Below are 17,093 nucleotides of genomic sequence, written 5' to 3'. Positions count from 1 at the left end.
TCAGCCACCTGAGGCTGGACTTGGACAGGACAGAGGTCATCATCTGAGGATTGTCCCCTTATGGCTGGGTCAAATCCGGACAGATTGAACTCCTGAGGCGGAAGCCGGGAGCTACGAGCATTTATTTTAAAAATTGTATATTTGTGTGTGTTGTTACTTCCTACCTTGCCGCTGCATCTTGCCACCAGTCTTGCCTGTAATTCTCCCGTGTAGACATTCCGGGGAAGCCCTCCTGCTCAGGCCACGCCCCTCGGCGCTAGGCCACGCCCCCGCCCTTTAAACGGCGCGTCAGCCTTCGCGCGGCCGGACAGATTGAACTCCTGAGGCGGAAGCCGGGAGCTACGAGCATTTATTTTAAAAATTGTATATTTGTGTGTGTTGTTACTTCCTACCTTGCCTCTGCATCTTGCCACCAGTCTTGCCTGTAATTCTCCCGCGTAGACATCCCGGGGAAGCCCTCCTGCTCAGGCCATGCCCCTCGGCGCTAGGCCACACCCCCCGCCCTTTAAACGGCGCGTCAGCCTTCGCGCGGCCAGACAGATTGAACTCCTGAGGCGGAAGCCGGGAGCTACGAGCATTTATTTTAAAATTTTTATATTTGTGTGTGTTGTTACTTCCTACCTTGCTACTGAATCTTGCCACCAGTCTTGCCAGTAATTCTCCCGCGTAGACATCCCGGGGAAGCCATCCTGCTCAGGCCACACCCCTCGGTGCTAGGCCACACCCCCTCATACTATATCATGTGTCTCTCCCGGACGCGCAGCGGACGAGCGCAGCGGGCGTGCCGACAGCGCACCGAAGGCGCGCTTAAGGCAAGCCTATCTGCGCCCGTCCGCGATCGTTCGCGGTCTAGGGCTATACCTTCTGTCCCACGGGAGAGACATATATGTTGGAGCAGGCAGGAACTGCTGACTCTTTGCGTGTCTACCCCATGTCTACATAAATTGAGAGTGGAAGACAATACTGGCTGTGAATACTGTAATTTCTCTTTTGATCCTGGTAGGCATGTGGCTCCCAGAGACTATATCCTGGATTGTGGCCTACTTAATTTACGTTCTCTGCGGAAACACAAATTAGATTTTTACGACCTACTCACTGAGAAACAATGGGATCTTGTGTTTCTTACTGAGACATGGCTAGATGAAGGCTCTACCCCTGATGCCTTAGAGGCACTTCCAGAAGGCTATACTATACTTAGGCAAGACAGACTCACCGGAAGAGGAGGGGGCATTGCTATCATAGCACAGAAAAATCTACGTTGTCAATTAGACCACTCCTCTATCCTGGACAGTGAAGCAGGGAGCTTCACTGTCAAAGTGAATGAGAGCTGTACGCTGAAGGGCATGCTAATTTATAGACCCCTAGACCCTATAGCCAGGTTTGGGGAGAGTCTGGTGGAAGGCATAATGGAGGCTGTGTTATGCACAGACAAATTTTTGGTACTAGGGGATCTTAACCTACATCTAAACAGTCCCACAGATAATGTTAGTAGGGACTTCTGCCAGGCATTGGGAGCCCTCCAATTGAATCAAATAGTAAGTGGTCCAACTCACCAGTTGGGACACTTACTGGAACCCATATTCGTCAATTGGGGAGAAGTAGAAGCTAGGACCCCTATTCCCATCCCTTGGTCGGATCATCACCTGGTACCATTCTTCATACGAATTTCCGGGGTTAAACCCCCGGAGCCAGCTACACTGTACCATCCCAGGCGGAGATGGGCTACCTTCTCTCAGGCTAAATTTAGTGCGGCACTGACCAAAGGGGGAAGCCCTGGGGGGGATGATGCGGATACGGCTAATTTCAATCTATGCAAGCGTATCAACGAGGCGCTTGACTGCACAGCCCCACTCTCGCATGCCAGATTGGGTGGCCGCCTTCAAAAAACTGCCCCGTGGTTCAGTGATGAACTACGGGTCATGAAAACAGCACTGAAGCGAGCCGAAAGACAGTGGCGTTGGGCTCCGTCTAAGTAAACTAGGGAGGCCTACCTAACGAAGAGGCGAATTTATCACGGGCTTATCAGGAAGTCCAAAGCAGCATACTACACCATTAGAGTTAGCGAAGCTGGCAACTCGACGAGGGAGCTCTTCTTGCTCTATAAAACCCTCTCGAGTGGGAAACCAGCCATGGTTCCAGATGACTGTTCGGTAGAATCCTGTGAGAGGATTGCGGAATTTTTTTCCGAAAAGATAGCAAATATCTACTCGGCATTTCCCAGTCATCCCATTGCTGGAACCGATTTTGCGGAAAGCCCAAGGGAATGTAGGGATAGACATACTTTGACCAACTTTGTCACCCCGCCCTCGGAGGACCTACTAAAAATCTGTTTATCTGTCAAGTCAGGCTCCCCGAGGGATCCCACCACGCCGAAACGGCTAGTGGATAGTCTATCGGTGCTAGAACCGTATATAAGACGCCTATTGGATGTGTCTTTTAGCACCAAGACCGTGCCCAAAGCCTGGAAACAGGCGGTGGTTCTACCTTTTAGAAAGAAATCTAACATCAGCTTTGAGAAACTAGAGAACCTTCGGCCGATCTCCCTTTTGCCCTATCTGGCTAAAGTGGAGGAAGAAACGGTAAATATGCAACTGATGGATTTCGTGGATGAGGCAGCTCTACTACACGATACCCAGCTTGGTTTCCGTCCCCGCCATTCTACGGAATCAGCGCTTTTGATGGCTGTGGAGACCTTGCGCCAGGGGGTGGATGAGGGTCATACTTTGGCCCTCATCCTATTGGACCTGAGTGCAGCATTCGACACCGTAGCTCATTCCACCCTGCTACAGTGTCTGAATAATGGCGGAAGAACTGGAGCTGCCCTCGCATGGATCCAGTCCTTTCTCACGGGGAGAAGCTTTCAGGTCCGCCAGAGCGAGTGTTACTCCAGGGATATTGGATTGGACCAGGGCGTACCCCAGGGATCGTCCCTGAGCCCCACCCTATTTAATCTTTATGTCTCCCCAGTGGCCCGTATTGCTGTGGGCCATGGTCTGTACATCGTGTCCTACGCCGACGACACGCAGCTGGTTATCTCCCTCTCGCGAGCACCGGGTCTTGCGGCGGACAGTTTCAGAGCCTGCATGCAAGACCTTGCAGCCTGGATGTTCACCAACTGCCTTAAACTAAATGGCAGCAAGACTGAGGTGCTCGTAGTGGGGGGGAACCCATCTGTCTGGTCGTCGGCGTGGTGGCCTCCATGCTTGGGAGAGGCTCCAACACCTTGCCAAGAAGTTCGGAACCTTGGAGTCTGGTTAGATGCTGACCTGTCTTTTGGACCGCAGATAGGACGTGTGGCGGGCGTCTGTTTCAGCGTCCTGAAAAGTTTACAGAAGATTTTAGATCTCCTCCCTACGTCAGCCCGCAGAACGTTGGTGCACGCCCTCGTCACATCACGCCTGGATTATGGCAATTTGCTGTACCTAGGAGCAACCAACAAGGCCTTAAATCGCCTTCAGGTGCTGCAGAATGCGGCAGCTCGCCTCATTTTAAAATTTCCCATAAGAGTGGCCTCTAATACCGCCCTTCGGACTCTTCACTGGTTGCCAGTGAGGAGCAGGGTGGAGTTTAAGGCCCTCTGTACCTGCCATCACATCCTTCCTGGGAAAGCGCCAATACCGCTCCAGAACTTGATCACCAGGTATGAACCAACACGCTCCCTTCGCTCCTCCCACGGAGGCCTTTTAAAGGTCCCGAGGATAAGGCGGGCCCGCATGGGAGGTAGATCTTTTCGCTACTTGGCGGCTAAGAGCTGGAATGCTCTACCTTTGGACCTCCGTCTTGAGTCATCTGAACTGGGCTTTAGGAGGAAGTTAAAAACATATCTATATACTCGCTAGCTTACACAGTCTCATTGGTTGTGTCCGTGGGAGTCAATCTGTTTTAGCGCGGGGACACGCTTTGAGCGTAACCAAGCGCTTTATAAAATTCCCTTATTATATTATTATTGTGTCCCACTGGTCTGTGCACCGTACCAGCACCCAGTGGCCACGCACGCAAGCTGGTGTTAATCATGGACCCATCACTCACAATTACCATGCAACTCACCACCATCTGTACCTCATGCTGCAACGCCCTCCACATGCTGCAAATGACCCACAGACAGATCCACTCCAAGGCAAGACAGATCGTCCCCCTGGTCCACGACACCAGCCGGCTCAACTACAGCACCGGCCTCTACGGAGAACAAAAGCAAAACTGCAGGAGAACTTGTCCACATCCAGGGTGCATCCGCACACCTCATCTGCAACATCCCCCACCCCAGCCACATCACCGTCCACCTGAGATAGGTACAATGGCTCACTGTGGGCTGCAGGATCACCTTCAGACTCCTCAACCACACTCAGGAGGCAGTCCACAACCCCAGACCCAAAACCGACCTTGGATGTGTGTCATCCAACACCCCGTTGGCCCAACTCCATGCAGCCCACCTTGCCCTGGCCACCATTCATCACATCCACATAAAAACTGCATGCAGGAGATAGTTCTCCCACCTCGCCAAACAGACCTGGGACTCCCTCCCCGGGCACATCAACATGACCCATGACCTCTACACCTTCATGTAACTCTTCCAAATTGGTCTGTCTGAGCAGTATTGCAAGCCCCCCCTCAGCAGCTTGAGGCCATCACGGGTGAGTATTGGTCTCCATGTCTGTATTTTTTGATACATTGTGACCCATGTGTGTCCTCGACCGAACTCAGATCCAAGTGTATGGATGGCTGGAGTTAGTTCCACACTCAGGCATACTTCGACATATCCCCACACGTATGTTGTGGACTCATGCTAAATGACTGCAACATAAAATTTCATGTATTAATTTTTTATTTATAGCTCTGGGGCGTGATTTGTGCACAGAAAAAGGTGCAATGCAGGGACCATAGAATCCAAAGTTCACAGGGGGAGATGGGATCCTTGGCATTTGAAGTCATCAGAGTCCAGACCACAGTGTTTGGCATCATTGGTCAGACTGTGACCAGCAAGTCCATGTGGCAGATGATGTCAGTCAATGAGGTGATGCTGTCGCACATGAAGGCCAGGTGCCAGGCCAGGTGACCTGGGAGATGTGGATGGGCCGCTGCCTCTCACGGTCTTTTCCGTGGACGACCCACCTTCCTCGGGGGGCCCTCAGATGCAGGCCTTGACGATGCTTGGGACGCTCCGTCGGGCAAATCCTCCTCCTCCTCCCTTCCTGTGGCTGGTGGTGGTCTTCGCCTGGTGGCACAGGGAACGTTGCCCATGTTGTCGGCGATCCGACGGAGTGAATGGCTCATGTCCCTTTGCACCGCCAGGAGCTCAACCAGTCTTGCCTCCATCCGTCCTTGGTGTTCTTGTTGACTGGCCTGTTGCTCGGCCTGCTGGTTCTTGATCTCTGTGAGGGTCACCACTACCTGGCTGAACTCCCTGGTGTCACGCCGGTATGCATCCATGATGTTGTGTATGTGTGACATACCGGTCCCTTCAGCTGGCTGGTCAGGTTCTCGCCTCCGCCTGCCTCCACTCCCAACACCCCTGCCCACACGAGCATGGCCTGCCGTTGTGGGCACATCGGGTCTATGGAACCCCTGAGGGATGGCAGTGGCGGTGTTGTCTGCCTCCTCCTGGGTGCCCGCCGCACCTTATCCCTCCTGGTCAGACTGGCTCAGTTGTTCACTGCGGGCAGGGCTCCTCGGTGTCTCCTGGGATGTGGCAGGAATGGGGGTGGTGGTTAGCACAGATGTTCTGCAGGGGCTTGGACACCAGAGGGTCCAGGTCGGTCGGGGTCATCCGCGGAGTGTTGAGAGGCGTAGCTGCCGGTGGGATCAGGTTCCTCCCGAGCCTGTGACTGTGATTCTTCACCCCCATTGTTGGGGGGATATTCATCACATTGCCCTGTGTGTGAGGGACAGACAATGTTAATGCTGTTTCATGCAACATGCATGTTTCATACACATTTAAGTTGGCACTGTTCCTCCAGGTAGTTGTATGTGCCTAGCATTCTCCTCAATGTTCACTTGTGGATGGGTATGTTGCGGGGGACAGATTGATATGTTCTCCTGAGTCTTTGACATGTCGATTTGTGGCTTGGATGCTTCTTCGGCTATGTATTGGTCTTGTTGTGTTGCATGTCCATTGTGACAGTGGGTAAATCCATTGCCTGTCCTGGTGGTGTCTGCTTGTGTAAGGGGTGTGTGTGACAGGGCCTGCTGGTGGGTGTAGTGGGGTTTGGCACTGGGGCTCCCAGGTGATGTAGCTGTCCCCCCATGGAGCATGCTGCCATGACAGTGAGTGTGAGTTCCTGTCCTAGCTATCTGACCTTGTTGTCTTGGTGTTTGTGTTTGCACTGGTCACAAGAGGGCGTTGTGCTGCCTACACCAGGGCCAAGTGTGAGCAATCTTGTCAGTACTTTCTCAATCCCTGTGCATTGCGCATGGTGCATGGGTATGTAGCTGGGCCATATGGGATGAGGGCAATTGTGTCTGATTTAGAATTCAAACATGCGTTTTGTGCCACCCAGCCTCCCAGCATACCGGACATCCATTCTTGGGTTGGTGCTTCGTGTAGCGTGGGACATAGCATGGCCTTGCTTTCTCAATGGGGCATACACATGTTATTGGCATTAGCGTGGTTTTTTACTGTGGTTCTGGCCGGTGATGGCTTGGGGGTAGTTGCGTGCATTTGGTGTAGTTGGGGTGTGGATGCCATTACCCCCATGTTACATAAGTTGTTTGTGTACTCACCAGGCTCTGGAACTCCTTGAAGTCCATGTACTCCCACCGGCGGAAGCATGGCCATCACCTTCTACTCCCAGGGATGGTAATGTACTGGTCTGTGGGGCGCACCACCTCCAGTGATGTTGCTCTGGGCGTAGTCGTCATTCATTTTTCTCTTGACCGCCCTCCGCAGATCGTACCACCTGGCTTGGCATTCGGTCGAGGTCCTTCTGTGGCTCGACTCTGATGACTTCATTGACAAGGATCTCCATCTCCTCCCTTGTGAACTTTGGATTCTTGTCTGTGGGCATGGTGTGGGGTGAGGGTGTGGATGGTTGTGGGTGTGTGGGTCTGAATGTGACGGTGTGGGTCTGAATGTGGAGAGGGGGTATGTGTGAAGGAGGTTGTGTGAAGGTGTATATGTTAAGGTTGATGGGTGCAGTTGTTGGTGTGTGCTCTCCAGCTGCAGTAAGTCTGTTGCAAAGGCTCATGGTTTGTGTATGTGTGCCCTTTTTATTGGTCCATTTGTGGGTGGGGCTCAGTTTGAATTTTTGGTGGGTGTGTTATAAGGGGTGGTTGTGAGTTTGCCCCTCTGTTTGCCTGTTTGGATGTGTCCAGGTCAGTCCTTTCCATTTTTTGTGCAGTGTAGACGTGTTTTGTGGTGTTGTGCGAGTCGAATAGACCCTCCTTGTGCTGTTTTACAGTGTCCGTGGTTCAGTACGGTACAGGGGTAGGAGTCGTACAGGCACACACCCCCATGTGTTGTGTATGTACGGTGCGTACACGGACATTGCTATGTACGGTGCGTACAAAGACATTGCGATGTACGGTGCATACACCGCCATCGCTTATGTACGGTGCGAACACCGCCATTGCTATGTACGGTGCGTACACCGTCATTGCTATGTACGGTGCGAACACCGCCATTGCTATGTACGGTGCGTACACCGCCATTGCAATGTACGGTGCGTACACCGCCATCTCTTATGTACGGTGCGTACACCGCCATCACTTATGTACGGTGCGTACACCGCCATTGCTAATGTACGATGCATACACCGCCATCGCTTATGTACGGTGCATACACCGCCATTGATTATGTACGGTGTGTACACCGTCATCGCTTATGTACGGTGCGTACACCGCCATCGCTTATGTACGGTGCGTACACCGCCATTGCTTATGTATGGTGCGTACACCGCAATCGCTTATGTACGGTGCGTACACCGACATTGCTAGGTGCATACACCGACATTGCTAATGTATGGTGCGTACACCGACATTGCATATGTACAAGTCATTCCCCGTGTACGGGACGGACGTTTTCCGTACAATTCGTAAATCGGTAAGCCGGTCCGGATCGTACTTGTACGATCAGACTGTATTTTTACGACTCGTACGGAAAAGTGTCTGGGTACGTCTCGTACAACTTTTCCCGATCTGATTCGTATGGATAGGGCTGATCCGTATGTATTTTTCACATACGAATCGTACTTCATGGGTCGGACGGGACTCGTACGATTCGTATGGAAAAATGTACAGATACGAGTCATACGGGGGAAAAAAATACAGGATCGGAATCGGCCCCTGTGTGTTTACATTAGCACTAAGCAGGTTCAAGCGTTCCAATCCTTTACACAAAACATCAAATTTGCTGTCCAGTAAGTCTCTGATGCGTCCATACACAGTGTCTATAACAAAAGTGGAGAATTGGTCACCTTGATTTTTATGGCCATCTAAATAAGGGTGGCCTACATCAGTCTGTGTTCGGATGGATTTGCCCTGCTCTTTAATTAAGGTTTGGGTAGGTGCTTCAGAAGACTTGGTCGAATTTGAGGTGTGTATCCAGGAGCTCAGAGTGGCGCGGGATGAGCTTACACGGGTTGGCTGTTTCCTCTTTGCAGTAACCACTTCCACTGACTTTCTCTTTCGTTTTGTCTACTTCAGTCCCCGCCGGTAGTAGGTTGAGGTTGGCGCCCGACTTTTCGGGGTGGGCTGCAGTATCTAAACCTTCAATAGTCTTGGTGTCAATATCAATAGGAGAATCGATAATGCAGCAGTTATGCGAACGGGTGCTGGAAATACAAGGGTTGCAAGGGGGTGGGGTGATGACATGATCTCCTGGTGTGGGGTCTGTCAACAGAGGGACTCCAATGCCTAGCAAGAGTCTCCTCTCGGTTAGTTCAATCTCATTGGCTACAATGCTTACAGCCCTTTCCAGCATGCCGTCTATGCTGGAGATGACAGATCATAGTGGGGGTACTCCCCCTCGCTTCCCCATATTATCTGGTGCACCGCAAGGAGTGTACGTTCACTCACCTTGAGGGCGGATGATCGACTGATGGCGGAGACAAGATGTCAGAGGGTTTGCCCAGCCCAGTCTCTTCTGGGCACGGATGGGTAAGGACAGGCCTACCCTTGGCCCGGGCTTTGCCCGGGCGCCGCCCGCACGCATCCCGTGCTGCGGGGGGCGCTTGGCAGTTTTGTGGCGCGTCCAGGCACAACTGCTGCATCAGAGGTGCGCCGCTGGCTGCAGGGGGCTGCTGGGGATTGTGGTCTTTCTGCTGGCCGTTTCCCTCCCGGCGTGTTGGTCAAAGGCAGAGCCGTTCCGCTCACGGCATGGCATGAAGATGCTCGGCCGTTCCCCTCACGGCATCTGATGTCTGCAGCAGCTATGGAAGAAGCCGTTCCCCTCACGGCAATCGTGCGACCCGCCCTGCGGGGGCGCTTGGCAGCTTTGTGCCGCGTCCGGGCGCAACTGCCGTGTCAGAGGTGCGCCGCTGGCTGCAGGGGGCTGCTGGGGATTGTGGTCTTTCTGCCAGCCGTTTCTCTCATGGCGTGTTGGTCAAAGGCAGAGCCATTCCACTCACGGCGTGGCGTGAAGATGCTCGGCCGTTCCCCTCACGGCATCTGATGTCTGCAGCAGGTATGGAAGAAGCTGTTCCCCTCGGGTTTATTTTGAAAATAAATTTAAGAATTTAGAAATATATTTTTAGGAGCGGGATGTTGGGTTCATAGGGGATAAGGATGGGTAGTGTTTTAAAAATATTGTTGAGAATGTTTTATAAAATGGAAAATGTTAAAATTTAATTTTGAAAATAAATTTAGGAATTTATAAATATATTTTTAGGAGCTGGATAATGGGTTCATAGGGGATAAGGGTGGGTAGTGTTTTACAAATATTGTTGAGAATATTTGTTTTCATTTAAAATGTTTTAATTACATTTTGAAATTAAATTTAAGAATTTAGAAATATATTTTTAGGAGTGGGATGTTGGGTTTATAAGGGATCAGGGTGGAGCGTGTTTCAAAAATATTGATAAACTTATTTAAATAATTTAAAATTAAGGGGTCTATTATAATGTTGGTTGGATCACCACCGCCCGCGTGGCGGTGGCAATCTGCCCGACATTATCTCTCACCCGCCTCCCATTTCCCCCCGCCACATTATGATGGCAGGGGGTACCGCAGCGGATGGGAAGACAGTCCGCCACTTTTCCACCCGGACGACGAGTCGACCAGGCGGAAAAGGGTTGAATATGGTGGTGGTGTCTGCTAGACACCGCCATCCATATTACAATGCATGCGGGAAGCAGCCTTTCCATGGCGGCAACGTGTTTTTCGCAGTTGGGGGCATGCACAACGTGGTAGGCACCGCGCGGTGCCTGCCATGTTGTGCATACAAATGGACAAATGCCTTTTTTGCATTGCGGCGGGTACTGCTGATATCACCGCCTGCCACAATGTAAAAAATGCGGGATGCGCCCGCCAGTGTGGCGGGCGCATCCTAATTGTGTATGCAGGACCACCACACACATAGCAGGTGGTCCGATTTCACGATGCGATGGCAGGCATCGTAATAGACCCCTTAGTATCAAATTTTAAATTTAGAATTTAGAAATAAAATTTTAGGAGCGGGATGTTGAGGTAATAGGGGATAAGGGTGGGTAGTGTTTTAAAAATATTGTTGCGAATATTTTAATATTTTAAATTTAAATTTGAAATTCAATTTAAAATTCATATATTTAATTTTATGATTGAAATTTTATAATTTAGAAATATAATTTTACGATTGGGATGTTGGTTTTGTAGGGGATAATGGTAGGGAGTGTTTCAAAAATATTGTAAAAAATATTTAAATAATTAAAAATGTATTAATTTATTTATGAATTAAAACATTTGAAATTAAATATTATTTTAGGAGTGTGATGTTGTGTTTATAGGTGTTAAGGGTGTGGATTATTTTATAAATATTGTTAAGAAAACTTTAAAATTTTAAAAATTTTAATGTAATTTAGAAATTTTATTCACGTGTTTAGAAATATAATTTTAGGAGAGGGATGTTGGATTTATAGTGGTTTAGGGTGGTTAGTGTTTAATTTTTTTATGTGATATTAATAGTTTGTTTAATTGATATAAATTTGGTATTTAATAAAAAAAGTAAAAATCATTAGTTTTTTTAATTTTTAAAATGATATAATTTTGTAGAGTAGTTATTAATTGAATAGTTTTTGCAGTGTTGTTGTTCCCATATTTAATTTAAAATGTAGTATTTCTATTAATCTTATATTTGTTGTTGTGTGAATATTTAGATAATTAGGGGCTCATTAGGATGTAGAGCAGATCGCCATCGCCCGCATGGTGGTGGCGATCCGCCCTACATCCTTCCCCGCCCGCCACTCATTTCCCCCCACCATATTAGTATGGCGGGGGGACCACGGCAGACGGTCTTCCCATTCCGCCGCTTTTCTGCCCGGTCGACGAGTCGACCCGGCGGAAAAGGGTTTAATATGGTGGTGGTGTCTATCAGACACAAACAAAACTCATTGACACCTCATCAAGCAGGAATGTTGATGTCAATGGGTTTTTACATATTAACTTTGTATTCTAGATACCCCTGAGGAAAGGATTTTATCCCGTAATGCATTGGGTCATTTTAATAAAGATGTGGCATGTGGAAACCAGAATGCCTCCCACGTTTTGATTGGAATGAGTATAATGAATCGAATAATTAACAGAAAAAAGAGATGGAGTAAACGTTGGATAAACTGACAAGTAAAGAATAAGTAACGTTTGATTGATTGGATTCATTCTTAAACGGCTGTGCATCTTGAAGTGGGACCGGATGAGGTGTCAATGAGTTTTGTTTATGTTGTAACGCGCAACTGGACGGAGCGCGAATCATGTTTGCACGCCAATAACAGTTTGAAGGAGTACATGACTCTTAACTTTTGAGTACGCCGGTGTGCATCTCACTACTATATTGTCTACCAGACACAGCCATCCATATCAGGATGCAGGCGGGGGGTAGCCTTTGAAAGGCATGCGGACTTTGACGTTGGGGGCCCGTTGCAGGCCCCCAGGATGTTGGGGTGGTAGGGGGGCACATGTGCATGAACAACATGGCAGGCACCGCGCGGTGCCTGCCACGTTGTGCATGCACATGCTCAACATGCATTTCTGACATTGTGGAGGGTGCTGCTGTAAGCACCGCCCGCCGCAATGCCAGAAATGCGGGACAGCCCGCCAGTATGGCGGGGGCATCCTAATGCCCAATGCGGGACCGCCACATGCATAGCGGGCAGTCCCATTTCCCGGGCCTATGGCGGGCAGACAAAGTCCGCCCGCCATACTAATGAGCCCCTATAGTTTTGTTTCCCACATTTACCTACTTTAATACTGTATGAATTAGGAATAGTAAATTAATTAAGTTTAGTGTCCAGCACCTACCCTAATTTAATCCTGACTGGAGTGGAAATAGTACATTAATTAAGTTTAGTGTCCAGCACCTACCCCAATTTAATCCTGACTGGAGTGGGAATAGTAAATTAAGTTTAGTGTCCAGCACCTACCGCAATTTAATCCTGACTGGAGTGGGTATAGTAAATTAATTAAATTTAGTGTCCAGCACCTTTCCCAATGTAATGCTGACTGGGGTGGGAATAGTAAATTAAATAAGTTTCGTGTCCAGCACATACCCCAATTTAATTATTACTGGAGTGGGAATAGTAAATTAATTACATTTAGTGTGCAGTACCTACCCCAATTTAATTCTTACTGGAGTGGGAATAGTAAATTGATTAAGTTTAGTGTCCAGCATCTACCTCAATTTAATTCTGACTGGAGTGGGAATAGTACATTTATTAAGTTTCGTGTCCAGCACCTACCCTAATTTAATATGGACTTCAGTGGGAGTAGAAAATTAAGGGGTCTATTAGGATGGCGAATGGATGGCTGCCACAGGGCTGACAGCAGCCATCTGTCCGCGATCGAAACCCTGAAAACCACCGGTCACATTAGCATGGCGGTGTTGACTGCGGCAGTGAGAAATTCCGCCTGCCACTTTTCCACCGGTAGCAGTCCACACACTTGCCTGGCGGACGGAGCTGGACTGCTAAAATGGGGCCGGTGCAGGGCCAGGCTCCGCCGGCATGATTATGATGCCAGCGGTAGCCAGCCTTTCCGCTGCAGTGGAACTGCCATCCAAAGGCTGGCGGAGACAGGTTCCGGGGGCCCATTGCGGGCCACCAATGTGTTGGAAGGGGGTGTGGGTGCACTGGGGGGTACCCATGGTACCTATCCTACATGTCCTGTACCAGGTGGCAGGCACTGTGGTGCCACACAGTGCAGGGAAATGCAGGACATGCTCCTTTTGACATTGCAGCGGTGCTGCTGGCAGCAGCAACCACCACAATGTTAATGGCTGCGATCATACCGCCACGGTTGGATTTCGACTGCAGAGCATAGTAATTGGACTGGCGGTTATGCCACGGTCCTGGCGGGTGATCTTTTTCCGCTATCATGGAGGTTGGGGTGATTTTCCGACCGCCATCCTAATAGACCCCTAAGTCACTTCAGTGTTTAGTGTGTATATTGTGTTTATGTGAAGTAAGTGTAACTTAGGATCAATATTTTTAAATATTTTGTTAACATATTCAAACAGTTTATATTCGTATAAATATATTAAAAAGTAGTGCAGGAAATTAATAAAGATTAAATATATATTATAGCATGTTATTTATTATAGTGTAATTAAAAAAAATATGTACAATATAACTGAGTTTTTAAATATGAAATGATAGACTATAAATTAGACATATTTTTGTACAATATTTATCATGCGGAAAATGTAGTATGTAAATGTAAATAAAATGTTGTTAATAAATATATAAATAATAATAACAGTAGAAGAGATGTTCTTTATTGTGGAAGTAAAAAAAATGTTTTATTGTGTAATTTGGGTAGAATAATAAGTATTTTACTACATCAAAAACATTATAAACATATTTTTAAATGGATTTATGAAATTAGGTAATGCACATTTACAATACTTTGCATACATTTCTATATTTAATAATAATTTCAAATATATTGTTAATAATTGTTTTGTATTATTCACAATTTTTACAATAACACATTTTGGTAAAATTTTAATAAAAGAAAGTTTAAACATTTTTCAAATAATTGATACATGTAATTATGCTTTCATTTTTATACAATCATATAATACACTTTAATTAATAATATGACTATAGAAAATATTAATATTAATAATTATTACACATGTTTTACACTATAAATTGTTTTTGCAATGTTTCTTTTTATAATAACAGAAACAAACTAGAACAATTTTTAATACATTGTTTACTGTTAGTTTTCATTTTATGAAATAATAATATTCAATATTATATATTTTATAATATTTAATATTATAATTTTACAAAGGTTGAAAGTAATGTAATACATTTAAAAAAATTACGTCATTTTTAGTATTTAAATTAATTGTTTTAACATTTTTATTATGTAAAATACTATTTTTCCAAAAATAAAATGCTTTAATTTAATATGTTTAAAGCTGCCATATTTGTTTGGCCTTGTATTTTGTAACCGCTCGCTGTTGTTTTGGGTTGTTTGGAAGGGGAGAAACTCGTGGTTGGAAGCTGGTTCATTTTGAGTGAGGTAAGATTTAATTTCTTTATTTTAACTATATTTTAAAGCTATTTTGAAGTTAGAGTTTATTTAGTGTATTTAGACATTTGTTAGTGTTCGTATGAAGTTTTATATGCGATAGATACGTATTGTTTGTTTCTTTGTTTTTACGTCATTGAGGCCTTGTTACAAAGGTAAAACTATAGTGTTTAATGTGTTTTTTTTTTACTTTAAAGTTAGCAGTAATGTTATTACGTGTGTTATGTGTTATTTTGTGTGGGTGGGAATATTTGTGTTTTTATTTTCTAGGTTTCAATTTAAAGAAGTTGCGGGTGCCGAAAGATGCTGTTTTTATTAAGAAAGTGTATATTAGTTTTACTAACTAATTTTTGTTTACACTTTCTCAACTTTTAGGGTTTCATGCAGCGTTTATAAAAAGAAATTTTCTGGTTTTTTATGGTTTCCGGTTTGTGGTTTTGTCGAGGGAGGATTTCTTTTTTGGTACAGTTGAATTTTTGCAATTTTTTGGGGGAAACTTTTAATGGATATTTTATTCACATCTAATTGGATTATATAAGAAAATATTGGATTTTGAAACTACAACAACGAACATGGGAAGTTGCTTAAAATTATTTAATTGTGGGAGGGAAATAATGTTATGTTTTATTGTTGTTGTGTTTTATTTTCTCACATATATAATGAATGTGTGTAAATATAGGGGTAGAAAACTACGCTACGCCAGCGTAGCAGATAAAGCCAGCCACCCCTGCTCACCGGCCCGGTCCCTGCTTCTGAAAGCAGCCAGGCCGGAGAGAGCCTCCCCGGGCCCCGGTGGACCCCTGTCTCCAGCGCCCGGACCCTCAGCTGGCTTGCAGGATGGGGGGCTCCCGCACCCTGGGGCCCACCGGACGAAGCACGACACCTGGGCCCGGTCCCAGCTTCCAAACCCTAGCCAGGCAGGGGAGAGCCTCCCCGGACCCCGGTAGACCCCCATCCCCAGTGCCCAGACCCTCGGCTGGCTTGCAGGACGGGGGCTCCTGCACCCTGGGACACTGAGATGGAGCACAAGCCTCGGGCCCAACTTCCGAACCCTAGGCAGGCCGGAGAGAGCCTCCCCGGGCCCCGGTGGACACCCTTCTCCAGCGCCCGGACCCTCGGCTGGTTTGCAGGACGTGGGGCTCCCACACCCTGGGAGGGAGCACAGGCTCCGGGCCTGGTCCCAGCTTCCGAACCCTAGCCAGGCCTGGGAGAGCCTCCCCAGGCCCCGGTGGACCCCCGTCCCCAGTGCCCGGATCCTCGGCTAACTTGCAGGACGGGGGCTCCCGCACCCTGGGACACTGGGATGGAGCACAAGCCTCGAGCCCAGCTTCCGAACCCTAGCCAGGCCGGGGAGAGCATCCCCGGGCCCCGGTGGACTCCCTTCCCCAGCGCCCGGACCCTCGGCTGGCTTGCAGGACTGGGGGCTCCAGGACCATGGGACCCTGGGACAGAGCACAAGCCCCGGGCCAAGCCCCAGCTTCCGAACCCTAGCCAGGCCGGGCAGAGCATCCCCGGGACCCGGTGGAACCCCCATCACTAGTGCCCGGACCCTCGGCTGGCTTGAAGGATGGGGGGCTCCCGCACCCTGGGACACTAGGACGGAGCACAAGCCCCAGGCCCGGGCCCGGCTTCCGAACCCTAGCCAGGCCGGGGAGAGCTTCCCCGGGCCTCAGTGGACCCCCGGTCCCCAGCGCCCAGACCCTCGGCTGGAACCAAGGAAGCTTAAGCCCAGGCCACGTCCTCTCCCTGACGGCCTGCCCGGGGAGCCCATTTTTCTCGACTATTAAGCCTCCATGTAGTGGGGGCTTACAGAAGTTTGGGGAAGGACCAAAGTTGGAGTTAGCCCGGCCGCCAGCCCACAGGGCCATCTGGTCACCCAGCCCGCAGGGCCATCTGGTCACCTGGCCCGCAGGGCCATCTGGTCACCCGGGCCACAGGGCCAACTGGTCACCCGGCACGCAGGGCAAAACCAAAGGAAATGATGAACGGAGTGTTGAACATTGCAAGCACTCACCCCCAGTCAACTGATCTGGGTTTAATCCATCACCGTTCTTTAGCCCACTCTGCCACCCCAGTTCAGACATGGCCAAATGCAAATCAGTCTGACCCTGTGCCTCATGGGAACAGTCCAGCCCGAACAGCCAAGCCATGTCTTCCCTGGACCGGAAACAAGCTTCCTAGGACCGGTTTCTGGCATTTCAGCCGTCTTCAGCCAGGCTTGCTTGAATCCAGTGGCAAAGTGAGCAAGGGACTCACGTCTGAGCATACCCTGCCAACTTATGGTGACCAAAGCAAAACCAAAGGAAATGATGGACGGAGTGTTGAACATTGCAAGCACTCACCCCCAGTCAACTGATCTGGGTTTAATCCATCACCGTTCTTTAGCCCACTCTGCCACCCCAGTTCAGACATGGCCAAATGCAAATCAGTCTGAC

This window comes from Triturus cristatus, chromosome 11 (genome assembly GCF_964204655.1).
Source record: "Triturus cristatus chromosome 11, aTriCri1.1, whole genome shotgun sequence".
NCBI lineage: Eukaryota > Metazoa > Chordata > Amphibia > Caudata > Salamandridae > Triturus > Triturus cristatus.
Note: the sequence above shows the minus strand (reverse complement) of the source record.